This window comes from Oryctolagus cuniculus, chromosome 3 (assembly GCF_051225735.1).
Source record: "Oryctolagus cuniculus isolate XC-2025 breed Fujian yellow rabbit chromosome 3, ASM5122573v1, whole genome shotgun sequence".
Lineage (NCBI taxonomy): Eukaryota > Metazoa > Chordata > Mammalia > Lagomorpha > Leporidae > Oryctolagus > Oryctolagus cuniculus.
In genome coordinates, this window is record NC_142869.1 from 128,969,592 (window position 1) to 128,987,656 (window position 18,065).

The 18,065-nt window shown below is 40.7% G+C and overlaps 1 protein-coding gene and 1 pseudogene across 11 annotated transcripts in view; both read left to right on the forward strand.

Annotated features, from left to right (window-relative positions):
• The window catches only part of PCLO (piccolo presynaptic cytomatrix protein), a 524,563-nt gene that overhangs the window by 73,962 nt on the left and 432,536 nt on the right, over positions 1-18,065 (forward strand). The gene's annotated exons all lie outside the window — the stretch shown is intronic.
• On the forward strand, positions 6,049-10,779 carry LOC149127507 (biogenesis of lysosome-related organelles complex 1 subunit 5 pseudogene; annotated as a pseudogene). Its single transcript, XR_016231852.1, has one exon. The product of XR_016231852.1 is annotated as a biogenesis of lysosome-related organelles complex 1 subunit 5 pseudogene (transcript).

The window sequence follows — 18,065 nt, forward strand, 5'->3', positions numbered from 1 at the left end:
ATGTATTGTCTTTTTAAATTAAATTATTTTTACTTATCATTGCCATAGTTAGTTAATCCATGCTGAAATTGGTTGAGACTTGAATTCACTATTGTGTTCAAATTTCAGAATTTAAATAGTAAGAATGAAGATTGTGCTGGTTTTGCAGACTAATATTCCAAGATTAAAAAAAAAACCACTTAGTCTGTATTCTAGCATAATTTAATTCCTTTCATTCCTGTGTACATTCCATGTATGGATTTTATTTTTTTAAAAATATTATTTATTTGAAAGGCAGAGTGACAAAGTGGGAGATGCAGAGAAAAAGAGAGAGAGAGGTTTCTTTTATCACCTTCCTCACTCCTCAAATAGCTTTAACAGCTGGGTCTGGGTCAGGCCAAAGGCCAAAGCCAGGAACTCCATCCAGGTCTTCACTTGAGTGGAGGAGACCAAATAATTGGGCCGTCTTCCATGCCTTCCCAGGCACATTAGCAGGAAGCTGGATAAGAAGTGGAGAAGGCAGCCCCTCATTTGTAGATTTTAGGTAGAATATCATACAGAAGTCAAGATGACCCTAATAAGCATTTGCATATTGATAGGTAAAATCATCTTTTCTTTCTTGGATGTAAAACAAATTAGAACCTAACTTTAGTGTAATGATGAACTTCAAATCCTGACTGCTCTGCTTTCAATCCAGCCCACTGCTCATGCTCTTGGGAAAGCAGTGGAAAGATGGTCCAAAGTATTGAACCCCTGCCACCCATATGGGAGACCTAGATGAAGCTTCTGGTCCCTGGCTTCAGCCTGGCCCAGATCCAGCTCTTGTAGGCAGGCATACAGTATAAAATTGATCAGGTTTATGAGCTGGAAGACCTCGCCTTCACCACACCCTTGTGTGACCTCATGCCCTACCTGACCACACCTGTGTGCCCACCTGCCAATCAGGTTAATTAACCACTCTCCTTTGGAAAAGTCTAAGAGGCCTGGGACACGGTGGGCCCAGCCCTTTTTGGCCCTTTTTTTGCCTTTTGCCTCTTTTGCCACTGCAGACCCTTGCTACCCTGCACCTCAGGGGTGCGTGGCCTTCGGGCCACCTGCCCCATGCTTCCTGGCCTGCATGCTCCTCCACATGGCTGGCTCCTGATGCTTGGTATGAATCCAGATTTCTCTCTCTTAGATAGAGCCCTCATTCCCCTATGCATTTCTCTCGATGAATAAAAAGCTTAAATCTTATCATGCTGCCTCATTCATTTGTGCCAGTGTTCAGAATTCTCTGAATTTAGGAAATAACCCACAGACTTATTAATATTCCAAATTTATTAATAAGCATCCAGAAATATAAATGGCACCTCATACTCTGATATCACAGCAGTTGCAGCTATTTGGGGGAGTGAACTAGTAGATGTAAGACCTCTTTCTATCTCTGTCTCTCTCTCTGTCTCTCCTTCTCTGTCTGCCATTCTGCCTTTCAAATAAATAAATAATCACTTTTAAAAAGATAAGCTTATTTTAATGAGAAAATAATTGAAATGCATGCATATGAAAGGTCTTCCAAAAGATCATGAAAATTGTGTATCAAAAATTGTGCATGGATTTCAAATTTTTTTGCACCAAAGAAACTTATCTTTTAATTCTGTTTCCACAAATGCTTTGATGTCCCCTTGTATGTTTTATCTGGCAAAATTTTTAACATAAAATTCACTCTTAATTTTGGAGTACATTCTTATACATTAAATTAGGACTCCCAACATATGGAACTCATGCATGTATCCTTGGAAATGAGAGGTTAAATTTATAACCCTATAGTAAGCAAAAATATTGCTGAGTATCTTGTGTAGTAATAAAACAGATCCTGAGATTAATGCAAGGTATCAGACAGAAGGTATCCGCATCCTCTTTGGGGCATAACATCTGGGTAGGGCACAGAGGCTAATTTATTTTTCTTCTGAATCGACATAGTGCTACCTGTGCTCCACCAGTTATTGGTTACATTTTTCAAGATGAGCTCATTCACACTTCCTGGAGAAACTTCTGTCTAATTATGTAACATGTGCCCTGGGAAGCATGATTCTTGTGTTGACTCTGTGGGCTAATTTAATCTCGGATGTACCCTCCTGCCTCATACTTTTCCTCTATCTTGCTATTCTGCTGAGGCCTAGCCCAGAAATATCATTCAGCATAGAAGTAGAAGAATGATGATTATTCTGAGTATAAACACATGGGGTTTTTGGTCCAACTGGGACATTTCTTATTACTGATTTTAGAAAAGGGGCAGAAGCATTTAATGAAAGTTTTGAGCTTTAGTGTACAGGGACATTGCTGATTCCCTCAGGCACTAACATTCCTTTAGACATTGACAATTACATTAAAAAAGTAAAAAAAAAAAAAGAAAAAAAAGTCTTCCTCTTACTTTTCTCCCTTTCCTGGCCTCATAACCAAGCAAAAAGCAAGATAGTTCACAGAAACTGCTTAGTATCTGTGTTAGTAAATGATAATAGAATGCTAAATAATGAAGCTATTGTATGCATGTGTTTCTTATAGAGAAAAGGAGCAGAAATAGATTTTCATTAAATTTCTGCATTAACATCTAAATATAGTCTGAGCATGGCTTCCCTGTCTATAACTATACTTGACTGATACTATTCTCAATTTTACTTTGGTGACATTCTTTTTTTGACAGGCAGAGTTAGACAGTGAGAGAAAGACAGAAAGAAAGGTCTTCCTTCTGTTGGTTCACTCCTCAAATGGCCGTGAGGGCCGGCGCTGTGCCAATCCGAAGCCAGGAGCCAGGTGATTCCTCCTGGTCTCCTATGTGGGTGTAGGCGCCCAGGTACTTGGGCCATCCTCCACTGCCTTCCCCAGGCCTCAGCAGAGAGCTGGACTGTAAGAGGAGCAGCCAGGAATAGAACTGGCACCCATATGGGATGGCAGTGTCGCAAGCGGAGGCTTAGCCAAGTGAGCCACAGCGCTGGCCCTGGTGACATTCTTATGCTGCACTTACAATAGCTTCTCTATTACCAGAGTATATGAGCTCTGTAGGGATGTGAACCTTGGCATTCTTTTCTGTTTTAAACCCTGTGCCAAACAGAAAAGGCTTCCAAAAAAAAAAAAAAAAAAGGCTCTTAACTCATGCTGTTGACTTTATCTGAAATGAAACATGTTTCTCCAGGGCCCTGCAAAAACTGCCTGGAGCCTTGTTAAGTCCCAACTGTGATGTCCTTGGTACTGTGATGTTAATATAGGTGAACACAACCTCACTGTCCTCAGTCCTCACCTTCCAGGCTCTGTGGCCCCAAAGTTTAGGGACCTGCTTTGGATGCCAAGTGTTGTAAACACTGTTGAGTGTTCTTCACCCTGCTTGCCATGGGAACTATAAGTGCATGATGTATATGATATTCAAGAAGGACAAATGGCAACTTTTGAGGGGTTGATTTAAGAAGGAAAAAAGATGGGGGTTTCTTCTCTTTTTTTGGACACAGACCTTTTTAATAATCATAGTAGTTTTTAGCTGCAAATCCGAAGGACAATGGACGGCTCAGAAGGGTCTAATCACTGGTTTTTAAAAATATACGGCATGGGGCAGGTGTTGGCTCAGTGGTTAAGTTCTTGCTTTGATGAGTGCCTGGGTTCAAGTACCAGTTCTGCTTTCATTCTAGCCTTCTGTTAATGTGCACCCTGGGAGGCAGTGGGGATGGCTCAGATAGATGCACCTGGGACATTGGATTGAATTCTCAGCTACCAGATTTGGCCTGGTTCAGCCCTGGCTGTTATGGGCATTTGGGGAGTGCATCGGTAAATGGGAGATTTTTCTTTCTTTCTCTGCTTTTTGAATAATTAAAAATATTCTTCCAGCTCATTCCTATTCTTTCAATACTAGAGTTACATCAATTGTCCATTGTTAATGAAACCTCAACACAGTTACTATTGAGTAATCTTAATCATGAACCATAATATTGATATAGAAGGAACTTAGATTCACAGACCAAAACTTTTCTTTTACCATGTGTTATTTACCCATTTACCCCTAACTCTTCCAAAGTGGAAAAATATGGGGAGGAGCATGTTGTAAATGAAGGAGGCCCTACTTCTTTCAAGATTATCTTAGTTCAGCTGGAACTGTGATGTCCATTTAATGATCTGCCTGTGTTTCTTTAATTAGCTGAACTGATCCCAAATGGTCCTATAACTTTCCAAACTAAAAAGATCATGGATTTATGCTTCTGGGATGCTGTTGGAGTTCTTAATCTTAGAGGCACCTTTTTTTTTTTTTTTTAGTTGTTACAATAAAGCTTCTGCATAATTATTCTGTGGTCATGCATCACTTATCAGTGGGGGTTACATTATAAGAAATGTGTCATTAGGTAATTTCCTTCTCTTGCCAACCTCTGAGAATGTAGGTACAACACCACTAAGTGATGTCATCTTTTGGGACCTCCATCGTTTATGTGGCCTCTCATTGACTAACATGTTCCTTAGTAACTCCCCTGAAGCGAGAATGATGTTTTTGACCTCCATCAGGGGTACCTTGAGAGACACTTCTCTTAGCTTCCTTCACTGAATACACTTAAATTATCTGAATAGCAGTTCATTTCCCTGACAAAAGTGTGGAAATATGAGGCAATATAGAAACCTCCTTTTTAAATTTTTATGTTACACTTTTCATATTACGATTTTATCATCAAATAATATTAATCTAAGTGTCATTTATTAGAGATTTTCACCTAGGAGTAATATATAATAAAATACTTAATAGCTAATACTTGCAGAAGGGTCTTTCTCATGCTTTGTAGACTTTGCATGGCAAAGGTGTTCAGTTATTCCTATTATGCTGGGCCAGTTTTTAACAGTAGATCTGACAGTGTGTATTCTGGGTCAGTCTGTAAAATACAGCAGTGAAAAGTTAGAGGAGTAAGTGCTTCAACTTATTAAAAATATGTATTCTTTCTGTTCTAAAAGAGATCAGGCTTTTCCCTTTAGGTTTACTTACCTTGCCAACTTACTTTATCATATGGAGTTCAGTGAAGATATAATGCACATGAGAAAATACAACGTGCTGAGTTTTGTTGACAGTCTTGCCTTTTTTCCATAAAGGAGATTCACAGTCATAATTGTCTCACCTCACTCTTACATGCTGTGTCAGAAGCTGATCTCCACATTCTCATATGTGTGAAATCTTTTAATTTTTTATACAACCATGTGAAACATAGTATCATTGTGTTTATTTTAAATTGAGGAAATTGAGTTAGGGGGATGTTATGTAAATCATACAGGGTCCAAGTCTAGCTATTCTGCTATAACTTGCATAGCAACTAAATTTCTGCAGTGCAGAATGTGGAAGAATTATGGACCTAGGGTTTAAAAATTATAAGTCCAGGTCTCTTTAGCAAGGTCTTATGGCTTATCTCTCTCTGCATTATATTTAATCATTAGCAGAAATAGAGATAACAGGCAAATATTTCAGACAGGGTAGTGTGAAGAACATGTTAGTTATAAAAAAAAAAGAAAGCACTCTAAAACTAATGAAGTGTGAGTTACAGTCTTTCACATAATGACAACGTGTAAAGTCTCAGAGGATAGTGTTAGGAAGTTTAATTTGAGGTGTGTTCAGTATCATTAAATTTGTTTGAGAAAACAAAACTCTGATGTAAAGCCCCTTATTTAGGGAAAGGGCACACTTTGTTTATGGAGAATGAAATTTTATTTGTGGCTTTTGTAACTAGGATCTCATATACATTCATAAAGTACTCATATAGCAACAGAAAAATCTATATTCTTTTCAAGTAGCCAGGGAACATATTTAAAGGCATACCATATTATGGCTCATCAAACATTAACCAGTGATTAAGTCATACTGTATGTTCTTTAACCTCATGAAAACAAACTAGAAACCAGTAACAACAAAAACAAAAATATTTTCAAACTTGGAAACTAAACTACACACATGTAAAATAATCTCTGGGTCAAAGTGGAAGCCCCTAGAGAAGCCATATAAAACACTGAATTATATATTTAAAACTAAGTGAATTTGAAAGTAAAACATATCAAAACTTGTAGGAGATACCCAAAATAATGTTGAGAAGAAAATTTGCAGCACACAATACATGTATAATAAAAGAAGAAATTAGTGGCGGAGGGGAAGAGACCCCTGTGGGTTGTGAGGTCCCCACGGGCGGCGGCGGCAAGAAGCGGGACTCGTTGGGGACCGCGGGCTCAGCGCATCTCATTATCAAGGATCTCGGAGAAATTCATTCGAGACTTTTGGATCACAGACCGGTTATTCAAGGAGAAACCCGTTATTTTGTAAAAGAATTTGAAGAAAAACGCGGTCTTCGAGAAATGCGAGTTCTTGAAAATCTGAAGAATATGATCCACAAAACAAATGAACACACTCTCCCCAAATGTAGAGAAACTATGCAGGACAACTTACAGCAAGTCCTCCAGAGATTGCAAGCGGCTAATGACTCAGTCTGTAGACTCCAACAGAGAGAACAGGAACGAAAAAAGATGTATAATGACTACTTGGTGTCTAACGAGAAGCGGCGCAGCCTCCAGTGGGAAGAGTTTATGAAGGAACAGCCCCAGAAGTGGGCAGCAGTGGACGAAGAGCACAGAAAGGCGGTGGCCAGGCTGCGGGGGTAGTATGCCGAGATGCAGAAGGACTTCGCCAAGTTTGCAACCTTCTAAGGAGCTGAGCCGCAGCAGTGCAGAAGACGAGGAAACATTGACTCCCAGACACTCCCACCCAGCCGCCTCAACTCTGCTTCCAGCCTAGCAACGTACTGGAGAACACACTTTTCCATCAGAAGAAGGGAGCTTCTGGGGTCCTGATGGGGTGTTTCAGAGTGCTACATCTTCTTGGTTTTAAGTGCCTAGATCCGACTATTGGAAAGGGAAGGAGTAGGAGGAAAAAAATGGGATAATTTTACTTTTTTGTTAATCAGAATTGACCCTTTTTCCCATTGATTGTCTCAGAGAACTGTAGGTATAGATTAGGAAGATATTTTAGTTCATTCATATACAGAATTAATTGCGGTTTATTATTGTGGTTTAGAAGACAAGTATAAGAGCTACCTGTTGTAGCCCACTGGCTATTAGAAGAATGCATTAAGTGTTGTTCCATGAGGAATTTAGGCAAAAGTCAGCTGGCCTTGGAGCACAGATCACGTTTAAGAGAAGTGGAGATCCCAACATTGTCTTCACGGTGGCCGAGTTGGCTGTGCACTGCCAGCTGGGAGAGGCTGCGAGTTTGCAGTGCAGCCGAACGCCATGTTTTGTTGGATAACAAAGCACACGTGTTAAGTCTTGGAGCCTTCCAGCACTTAATATTTTCAGCTTTTAAAACATGCTTAGGAGGAAAAGCTTACCAAAAATGTATCTTGACCTTTTTTTAGCCTTTCCAAGAACCATAATCTTGCCCATGGTATTTACCTCATTTTTGTGTCTGTCTGCTGTGGGTGAGCTTTATTTTTAAGATACTGATGTCTGTACCTGTTTCAGCTGTTGAGTGAGTATTCTGCGAAACTTGCCAAGGAACCCTTCTGGAAGGATTTGGGCTCTTTATGAACCATAAGTGTTTGCTCACATGGTAAATGATCCACATGACATGTAAATCCTCTTTAGTGTTAACGTCTGTCCTTACAAGCAAGTGTATTATGGTGAAACCTGTACCAATTCTGTCATCACTGTGATGGTTGGAAATTTGCATTTAACAATCTAATTGAGAAAGTAAGTTAGGTTTTTTTTTATTTGCCATAAGCCATGCAAAAGTTCAAGGCAATAATGTCAGATTTATGGCAAATGTGGGTAAGCAAGCCTTTTGAATACTTTTTATTGTTCTTCAGTAGAGAAAGGCAGAAGGAAGAAACATCCAAGTCTGTCGTGGTGTCTCAGCGTTGCAACTGTGGAGCACTGACAGTGCTTGCTGTGTAAATTTATGGCTTACTGTCAAAGCTCCGTTCTTGGCTGCATGGTGAAAATGTAATTAAAGTTAATAGAGGAGATGAAAAAAAAATAAAAGAAGAAATTAGGTTCAGATCAATAATTTATGCTCCTACCCCAAGAAAATAAAAGAATACAGGCCAGTGTTGTGGTATATTGGGTAAAGCCGCTGCCCACCATGCCAGCATTCCATATGGGTGCTGGTTTGTGTCTGGGCTGCTTCACTTCAGAATCAGCTTTCTGCTGGTGGCCTGGGGAAAGCAGGGTAAGTTGGCACAGGTGCCTGCTACCCTGCTACCCTGCTACCTAAGTGGGAGACTTGGAAGAAACTCCTAACTTTTTCCTAGCCCAGCCCTGGCCATGTGGCCGTTAGGGGAGTGAACCAGCACATGGGAAATCGATCTCTCTCTTTGTCTCTCTCTCTTTCTCTCTCACTCTAACTCTGCCTTTCAAATGAAGAAATAAATCTTAAAAAAAAAAAAGAGGCCGGCGCCGTGGCTCACTAGGCTAATCCTCCGCCTAGCGGCGCCGGCACACCGGGTTCTAGTCCCGGTTGGGGCGCCGGATTCTGTCCCGGTTGTCCCTCTTCCAGGCCAGCTCTCTGCTGTGGCCAGGGAGTGCAGTGGAGGATGGCCCAGGTGCTTGGGCCCTGCACCCCATGGGAGACCAGGAAAAGCACCTGGCTCCTGGCTCCTGCCATCGGATCAGCGCGGTGCGCTGGCCACAGCGCGCCGGCCGCGGTGGCCATTGGAGGGTGAACCAACGGCAAAGGAAGACCTTTCTCTCTGTCTCTCTCTCTCACTGTCCACTCTGCCTGTCAAAAAAAAAAAAAAAAAAAAAAAGAAAGAAGAAAACGGGCTGGTGCTTTGGCATAGTGGGCAAGGCCACTGCCTGCAGCACCAGCATCACATATGGGCACTGGTTTGTGTCCTGGCTGGATTATTTCCAATCCAACTCTATTATGGCCTGGGAAAGCAGTGTAGGATGGCCCAGGTACTTGGGCCCCTGCACTTCCATGGGAGATCCAGAAGAAGCGACAGGCTCCTGGTGTTGGATAGGCATAGCTCCAGCCATTGTGGCCATTTGGGGGAGTGAAACACCAAATGGAAGACCTCTTTCTTTCTCTCTGCCTCTGCCTCTCTGTAACTCTGCCTTTCAAATAAATAAATCTTAAAAGAATCAAAATAAACCTAAAACAAGTTGAAGGAAATATATAGTAAAGACTAGGAATCAATGACATTGAAGACAGGATTAAGTAATTAGAAAGAATTATTGAAGCAAAGAGATGATTCTTCAACACAATCAACAATTTTGACAAATGTCTAGTTAAAATGACCTAAAAAACAAGATGTAAATTGTTAATTTCATCAATGAAATAGGGCATATCATCACAGACCTCACACATAAAAAACATGTAGAGCAAGTGTTACATTTACGTGGCAACACAGAATAGAACAATTCTTCAAAAAACAAATTACCATAGTGTACAGTATGAAGTAGATAATTTGAGCAGCTTCAAAACTATTATGGGAATTTAATTTGTAATTTAAGAACTTCCAAAAGAGAAATCCTCAGGCCCAGATGATTTCACTGAGGAATTCTATCAACACTTGAAGACTTCACATGAATTTTATACATATATATATATAGGATTTCTCAGAAAATAGAAGGATTTCTGGGTTCATTTTGTGAAGTTAGCATTACTGATCCTAAAACAAAACAAAGACAGTACAAAAAAAGAAAATTGCCGGCGCTGCGGCTCACTAGGCTAATCCTCTGCCTTGCGGCGCTGGCACACCGGGTTCTAGGCCTGGTTGGGGCACCGGATTCTGTCCCGGTTGCCCCTCTTCCAGGCCAGCTCTCTGCTGTGGCCCGGGAGTGTAGTGGAGGATGGCCCAAGTGCTTGGGCCCTGCACCCCATGGGAGACCAGGAGAAGCACCTGGCTCCTGCCTTTGGATCAGCGTGGTGCGCCAGCCGCGGCGGCCATTGGAGGGCGAACCAACGGCAAAGGAAGACCTTTCTCTCTCTCTCTCTCTCTCTCTCTCACAGTCCACTCTGCCTGTCAAAAAAAAAAAAAAAAAAAAAAAAAAAAAAAAAAAAAAAAGAAGAAAAATTACAGACCAGTTTCTCTCATCAATAAGGATTTTAGATTTTCCTTAAAAATACTACCAAGTAGAATCCAGTATCATATAAAAATAACTGTACCCTCTGGAAAGTAGTATGATGAGTTCTTTAAAAAAATAAACATATAACTGCATTTAATCCAACAGTGTAGTACTCTTGGACACCTGCCCCAGAAATATGAAGACATGTTCATAGAAGCATTTGGAACTAAATAATTACAGCAGCTTTTTCAATCATAGCCCCAAACTGAAACAACCTGGATATCCTACAGAAGGTAAATTATCAAACGAACTGTGGTCTGTCTATCCTCTGGAATACTCAGGGAACAGCTACCACCCATAATATGGACACACACATCAATCTGAATGAGTTTCCAGAGAACTGTGCTGTGTGGGAAAAAAAAGCCAGTCCCAAAATGTTGCATGCATAGTGTATAATACATTTATAGAACATTTTTGAAATGAAAAATTTTAGAGAAGGAAAACAGGTTAGTGGGAGCAAGAGGAAATATGATGATGAAAATGTTCTATGCTGTGATTGGATTAGCATCCATACCCTGGTTGTGGTGCAGAACCATGGTTTTGTAAGATAACTGCCCTTGAGAGGAATTGGGTCAAGGCTCTGTGTGTGATTTCTCCTTGTATTCTTTCTTTCTGGATTTATTTATTTATTTTTTTATTTGACAGGCAGAGTTAGACAGTGAGAGAGAGAGAGACAGAGAGAAAGGTCTTCCTTCTGTTGGTTCACCCCCCAAATGGCTGCTACAGCCGGCGCGCTGCGCTGATCCGAAGCCAGGAGCCTGGCGCTTCCTCCTGGTCTCCCATGAAGGTGCAGGGCCCAAGCACCTGGGCTATCCTCCACTGCCTTCCCGGGCCACAGCAGAGAGCAGGACTGGATGAGGAGCAACCAGGACTAGAACCCGGTGCCCATATGGTATGCCTGCGTTGCAGGCGGAGGATTAACCAAGTGAGCCATGGCGCTGGCCCCTAGATAAATCTCTCAGCACTTAAGGCATTCGGATCTGGCTAAAGAGCCTATGAGAGTATTTAGGCATGGAAAGCCAAGGCAGTCTGGCAAAACAAACAAACAAACACCACAAAAAACAAAAAACAAACATACAAAAAAACTAAATGAAAGATCTCCACGAGTGAGATCCCAGTGGAAAGAATGAGTGTCTAAGTACAGAGAAAGCTGTTTGAGATGGAAAAAGAAGCTTCAAGAATGGCTGAATAGGGCCTGGGTCTGTGGCGGAGCGGGTTAAGCTGCTGCCTGCAGGGCAGCATCCCATATGGGTACCAGATCGAATCTTGTCTGCTCTATTTCCAATCCAGCTCCCTGCTAATGTGCCTTTGAAAGCAGCAGAAGATGGTTCAAGTGTTTGGGCCCCTGTACCCATGTGGGAAGTTCCTGGCTTCTGGCTTTTGTCTGGCCCATCCTGGCCACTACAGCCATTTGGGGAGTGAGCCAGCAGATGGAAAACTTATCTCTCTCTGACTCTGCCTCTCCCTATCAGTAACTCTACCTTTCAAATTAATTAATTAATTAATTAAAAAAAAGAATGGCAGAACAGAATTCAGGCTGTTCAGAAGGCTTAAACGATCCTAAGTCTGTCCACACTTAATATATAGTCCAAAATAAGATAACACAATTTTAATTAAAACATAAAACCTTCGTATATGAAAAATCTTCAAAATGTTCATAGAAAATGTGTCTTATTAAAATCTATGCGTCACTTTCAATTTTGGGGGGACCCAAATCCTGCTTTGTTTTTAAATTCCATTTTGCCATGAACTTTTAAATTGCCCTCAATAATATAATATACTGAAATGGGTATTTCATCTTTCCAGATTGTGGTTATAACATTTTAGAAATGCTATTCATAGCTGAACTTGTTTTCTCTCACATGCATGGTCTTCTGAGTGTAATGTAATTCTGTTGAAGGGGCTTATCATTCATAATACAGATTTTGCATTTTATCCTGAAGGAATTGGAGTGATATTGCAAGATTTATCTCAGGATTTTTATGATCACTTTGATTTTTAAAGATTATTTTTTCAGTATTGTGGAGGATCACTGAGAGGACATTGAGATGAGGTAAGGAGAGGCTTCATGAGGAAGGCAACATCATGCTTTCTCTGGGCTGAGCAAGGACATTTCCACACAGGCAATGACATTGAAAGTGAAAATAAGAGAAAAGGCCTCATAGTTATTCAAGAGCCAGGAGCAGTGGAACATACTTCCCCAGTGAAAGGCTGTGGGTAGGAGAAAGGGAGGAGCTACTGTGAGGTCAGTATTCAGTGTGGAGAGAAGATGAATCAGGGAGGGAATGGCTCATCAAGTACTTTAGCAATAAACTGGTGGTGGTAATCTACCCATATTTGAGTATACCAGTCTGCTGACATAGATCTAGAAGCATCAAGGATTGAAACAAAGAAGTAGATAATGAGGTAGGTTTAGTAGTTAAGAGGATCACTTTTAAATGCACTGGGGCTTCGAGGACCTTAAGAAGAACTTGTCTGAGCAGTTTGCTCTCTTTTTGCATGCCCCTTCCCTGGGTTTTATCTGAACACAGTGTTGCCACTGTTCCCCATGGCTGCAGGGGTCTCATTCTCTTGTCTGCTGTTGGAAGTCCCTTTTCCACCTTTTTGTTTTCTTTTTTTTTTTTTTAATATTTTTTAAAAAAGATTTTATTTATTTTATTTGAGAGTTAGAGTTACAGACAGTGAGAGGGAGAGACAGAGAGAAAGGTCTTCTATCCGCTGGTTCACTCCCCAAATGGCCACAACAGCTGGAGCTGCACCGATCCGAAGCCAGGAGCCAGATGCTTCTTCCTGGTCTCCCATGGGGGTGCAGGGGTCCAAGCACTTGGGCTATCTTCTGCTTTCCCAGGCCTTAGCAGAGAGCTGGATTGGAAGAGGAGCATTCGGGACTAGAACCGGTGCCCATATGGGATACTGGCACCACAGGTGGAGGGTTAACCTACTGCGCCATGGCGCTGGCCCCCACCTCTTTGTTTTCACCAGCTTTCCATCACCCCAAATTCCTGCTTTTGTTTCTTCACCAGAAAAAGTGCAAGTTGGCATTTCACCACCTGTATCTTTTCACACTTAACAATTAGAGAATGAAGAAAGTAATTCTGGGGAGGGCTTGCTTCAAGGAAGAAAAATTTAGATTGTACTTTATGTACATTTAAAGGGGCTTGTTTAATAGGATTACCTTATTTGATTTACTTAGTTTAATTTTTCTCAATGTAACAGAACTTCATATCTAAAGTAGAATACTTAAAAAAATACAAGATTATAAAATATAATCATTAAATTCTGTAGATAATTTATGCTTTTTATTTATAAATTTTACATAAATGTAATTTTGCTAGTCTACTGAAATTTTTTTGAAGCTGTATTGTCTTTTACAGTAGTCAGTTGGCATGTTTCTACTTGCTATTGGGAATAAAAAGACTACCCCCATACTTTGCTTCATATAGAGAGAAATTGTGTTTAGGTAGCAGTTCTCAGATTTAGTGTGTCTTTTTTTGTTAAAGATTTATTTATTTGAAAGTCAGAGTAACACACAGAGAGAAGGAGAGACAGTGACACAGAGAGAGAGAGAGAGAGAGAGAGAGGTTTTCCATGCTCTGGTTCACTCCCCAATGGGCCACAAAGGCCAGAGCTGAGCCAATCTGAAACCAGGAGCCAGGAGGTTCCTCTGGGTCTCCCACGTGGGTGCAGAGGCTTAGGAACCTGGGCCATCTTCTACTGCTTTCCCAGGCCATAGAAGAGAGCTGGATGGAAATGGAGCAGCCGGAACTCGAACCGGTGCTCATATGGGATGCCGGCGCTGCAGGTGATGGCTTTACCTGCTGTGTCACAGCGCCAGCCCCGATTCAGTGTGTCTTGACATCAGTTGCTCAATTATTATTTGAAATCATGTACCTTTACCATCACCTTTGTCTTCAGATTATATAAGGGAAATGAATTTATGTCAGATTTCAACCTACTTTATTGAAATTTTGTCTGGGTTACAGTGCTACAAAAAAGAAAGGACAGAATTATCTACTTATTTAATATTTATATTAGTGTATAATATAAAAGAAAGTTAGATTATGAGATTAGTTTTCTATTAGCCATTTTTATTTATTTTAGTTAATTTATTTATTAGAGACAGAGAGAGAGCATGCACCCATCCACTGGTTCACTGCCCACATGCCTGCTGCAACTGGAGCTGGGCCAGACTGATGCTGGAACCCAGGAACTTAATCTCCCACATGGGTAGCAGGAATCTAGTTGTTTCAGCAATTACTGCAGCCTCCAAGAGTCTGCATCAGCAAGAAACTGGAGTCAGGAGCCAGATCTGGAGATCGAACTCAGGCACTCAAATATAGGATCCCAGCATCTTAGCTGCTAGGCTAACTGCCAGCCCTGTATTTTAGCCATGTTTTAAAATGAAAACTGAATTCTTTGAACATTAGATTTATATTAGTGCTCTTTTTATGTTAGTACTTCTACTGGGGGGAATTTATCTAACAGGTATTTACCAAATAATTCTTGGCAGTATGAAATCTGAACGCCATATCTTTGAAATAAGGAAGATTGAGTATACTATACCACTAAACCACTTTGAGGCATGTGATAAGAACATGGGCTGTGATGGCAGACTGCCTGGTTTGGAAACCTCATCAGTTTCTGTCTGTTGTATGACATTTGGCCAGGTACTTAACTGTGTGTGCTCAATTCCCTCATTTGTAAAAGTAACTTGACAAAAGCTCCTCAAGCATGAGGTAATAACAATTAGTGGTCTTAGCACATGGAAAGTAAGTACTAGATAAATGTTAGCTACTACTTAGACCCGAAATACACTGAAATCATTGAACGCAAATTTCCTACTACATGTTTCTTTCCTCTCGAAATAGTACTTTGCTGGACTTCTTGCAAAACTCTAAGGACAGCAGTGTTGCAACTTGGCTTATTTAAATTTGAGCTGGGGAGTTCCTATACTGTGCATTATTAGTACATGATTTTATAATCTTAAACAAAGTGTGGTAAGTGTACAAGGAAGACAAGGTGATTTTCTTTCATCTTCTCAGACTAAATTATTCCTGACATGATTTTTCCATGCATCATATTCAAAGAGAAGTATCTTCTCTGGTCTCTCAAATTCCACTGTAGTGGGTTTTACAACTGCTAAGTATGTGTTTAATAAATAAATAGGTAAGTTTCTGTTTTGTCATTCCAAGTAGAATTACAGTTGGAGACTTTGTCCCTGGTGCTAATTTAAACTGTACTAATGTGTACAAAATTAGTCAAAAAACATGCATCAATTCTTAAAATATCCTTTTGCTAAAGTGTATGTGTAGTCATGTGTGTTAGAGGATCAAATAGAGTACTCGGGAACAAATGAAATGACAATTTAGAGGATACATTGAACTTAAGGGAACAGCCTTTATAGGTTCTGTGTTGCTTTGAAAGATACAGTCTAACTCCAGCTAACTATAGAATATAGACTTTGATTGTTTATGTTGAGTACCAACATATGTTAACCATCTTATAGGCAGAATGAGGCATGCTGTTTTGCTAAAAATTTATTTATTTGAAAGTCAGAGTTAGCAGAGTGGGGAGAGAGAGTGAGAGCAAAGTGAGAGCAAGAGAGAGTGCTTCCAACCACTGGCTCAATCCCCAGATGACTCCAATAACCAGAGCTGGGCCAGGAGCCTGGAGCTTCATCTGGGTCTCCCAGGTAGATAGTAGGGACCCAGAAACTTGGGCCATCTTCTGCTGGTTTTCCCAGGCCATTAGCAGGGAGCTGCATTGGAAGTGGAGCAGCCAGGACTTGAACCAGTGCCCTTATGGAATGCCAGTGTCACAGGTGGCACTGTAGGCCACAGTGCAGGCCCCCAGACAAGGTGCTTTTAAGTTGGGATCTCATCTAAAAGTAAATGTAATATAAAGGCAGTTGTGAATTTCAATGAATTATTTCATTTGTATCTGGATAGCTTCTCCTAGTCATCTACTATAGAGTTTCACACATTTTCTGGAATCTTAAGACAGTCATTTCAAAGTACTAATTTATGGTTATTCTGGTTTCCATCTAAGATGCTTTTACACTACCACTAAGTCAAATTTAAAAATGCATAGTATATATGAAGCAAAGCTGATAAAATTTATTTTTGTATAACTCACAAAATTAAGAACATCACATCTTTGTGTATGAATTCTGGTCATGATAGCTGTTTCAGTATTGTGCTTCCTCAAACTGTAATTCACAAAAATGAGTGATTACACTCATTTTTGAAGAGAGATCCTCTTCCGTATTCTCATCTCTTTATCCAGCTTCGATCTTTCCCTTCCATAGGGCTACACTGACTACTTTCCGGAACAGCAGTTGCTACCTTGTTAACCCTGCCCTCCTTTCTCCAGTCACAGCTTGTTCTCAGGAAGACCTTAAGAAGTTTATGGTGGATGTAACTCAAATGTATCAGCTCCTTCTTAAGATCTTTTTTTGTTTAGAGGAGCATTTTGAGATTTAATGGTTGTTTACAGCCCTTGTCTCTTCCTACAGGAATAGTTTATTTTTTCCCTTCATACTATTTGTTGAACTCTTTTATTTAATGTAAGGTTAACTATACAAGCATTAAGTAAACTGAAAATAGATCTTTGTAAAAATTAAGAGTGAGAATCTGAGAGGGAGGAGGTGGAAGTGTTGGAGCTTGGGTGGGAGGGAGGGTGTGGGGGGAAGTGTCACTATGTTCCTAAATATATGTGAAACCCATGAAACTTGTATAACTTAAATAAGTTTTTTTTTTTTTTTGAAAAAAGGAGAGAGATTTGCATCAGAGACATACATCCCTAGTGGAGGGATTTCAAGAATCTGTTCCAGTAGCCGGAAACCTCTTTGAGGGGAAAGGGTCATTAGTAGGGCTATCGAAAATCATGATCAAGAACTCAGTTTCTACTTTCTCTACATGTAGATTTAGGGCAGATACGTTTCACCATTTTTTTAAACCTATCACTAATAGGAAGCAGATGGACTAATTTTCCATCTGCTTAACATGGTAGGCTCCAGCTGTTACAAAGGTGAATCTAATTTATCCATGAAAACATGGAGTGTTTTTTATCGGCTGGGGAGTAATCAGGCTGCACACACAAGGAATGGTTCACACAGGGCTGGGGAAAGCAGACTGTCTGGGTTAATTTTAGATATGCTGTGCAATACAGAAGGTCTCAACTTAGAATATTTAATTTCTTCCCTCAGTGTGAAAAGAAACCTTCAAAAATACAGAAGCTGCTATTTCACAGATAATTTTTTTATTAGATTGTCATTTCTTTCTGTGTACTGTTTAATAAAGTTGAGAAAATTTCAGTTTTATAGCTTGCTTTCAAAAGTTATTTTACATATTAACATTCAAGCATTTTAGTGGGCATATTTTATTATATAGTTGTAACGTAGCTTACTTAAACATTTTATCATTGAAGTTATTTGTAATCTGATAAGATAAACATTCATTAGTGTTTGTCCTTTTTTTTTAAGATTTATTTATGCATTATTTGACAGGCAGAGTTACAGAGAGGCAGAGGCAGAGAGTGAGAGAGAGAGAGGGAGGGAGGAAGGGAGGGAGGGGGAGAGAGACAGAGAGACAGAGAGAGGTCTTTCATCTGCTGGTTCACTCTCCAGATGGCTGCAATGGCTGGAGCTGTGCTATCTGAAGCCTGGAGCCAGGAGCCAGGAGCTTCTTCCAGGTTTCCCACGTCGGTGCAGGGGCCCAGGACTTGGGCCATCTTCCAATGTTTTCCCAGTCCATAGCAGAGAGCTGGATGGAAGTGGAGCAGGCAGGTCTCGAACCAGCGCCCAAATGGGATGCCAACACTACAGGCAGTGGTTTTACTGGCTACGTCACAGCACCGGCCCCCATTGGCCTGTTTTAGAAAGGGAAACTCTTGGGCCGGCGCTGTGGTTCAATAGGCTAGTCCTCTGCCTGCAGCCCCAGCACCCTGGGTTCTAGTCCTGATTGGGGCGCTGGATTCTGTCC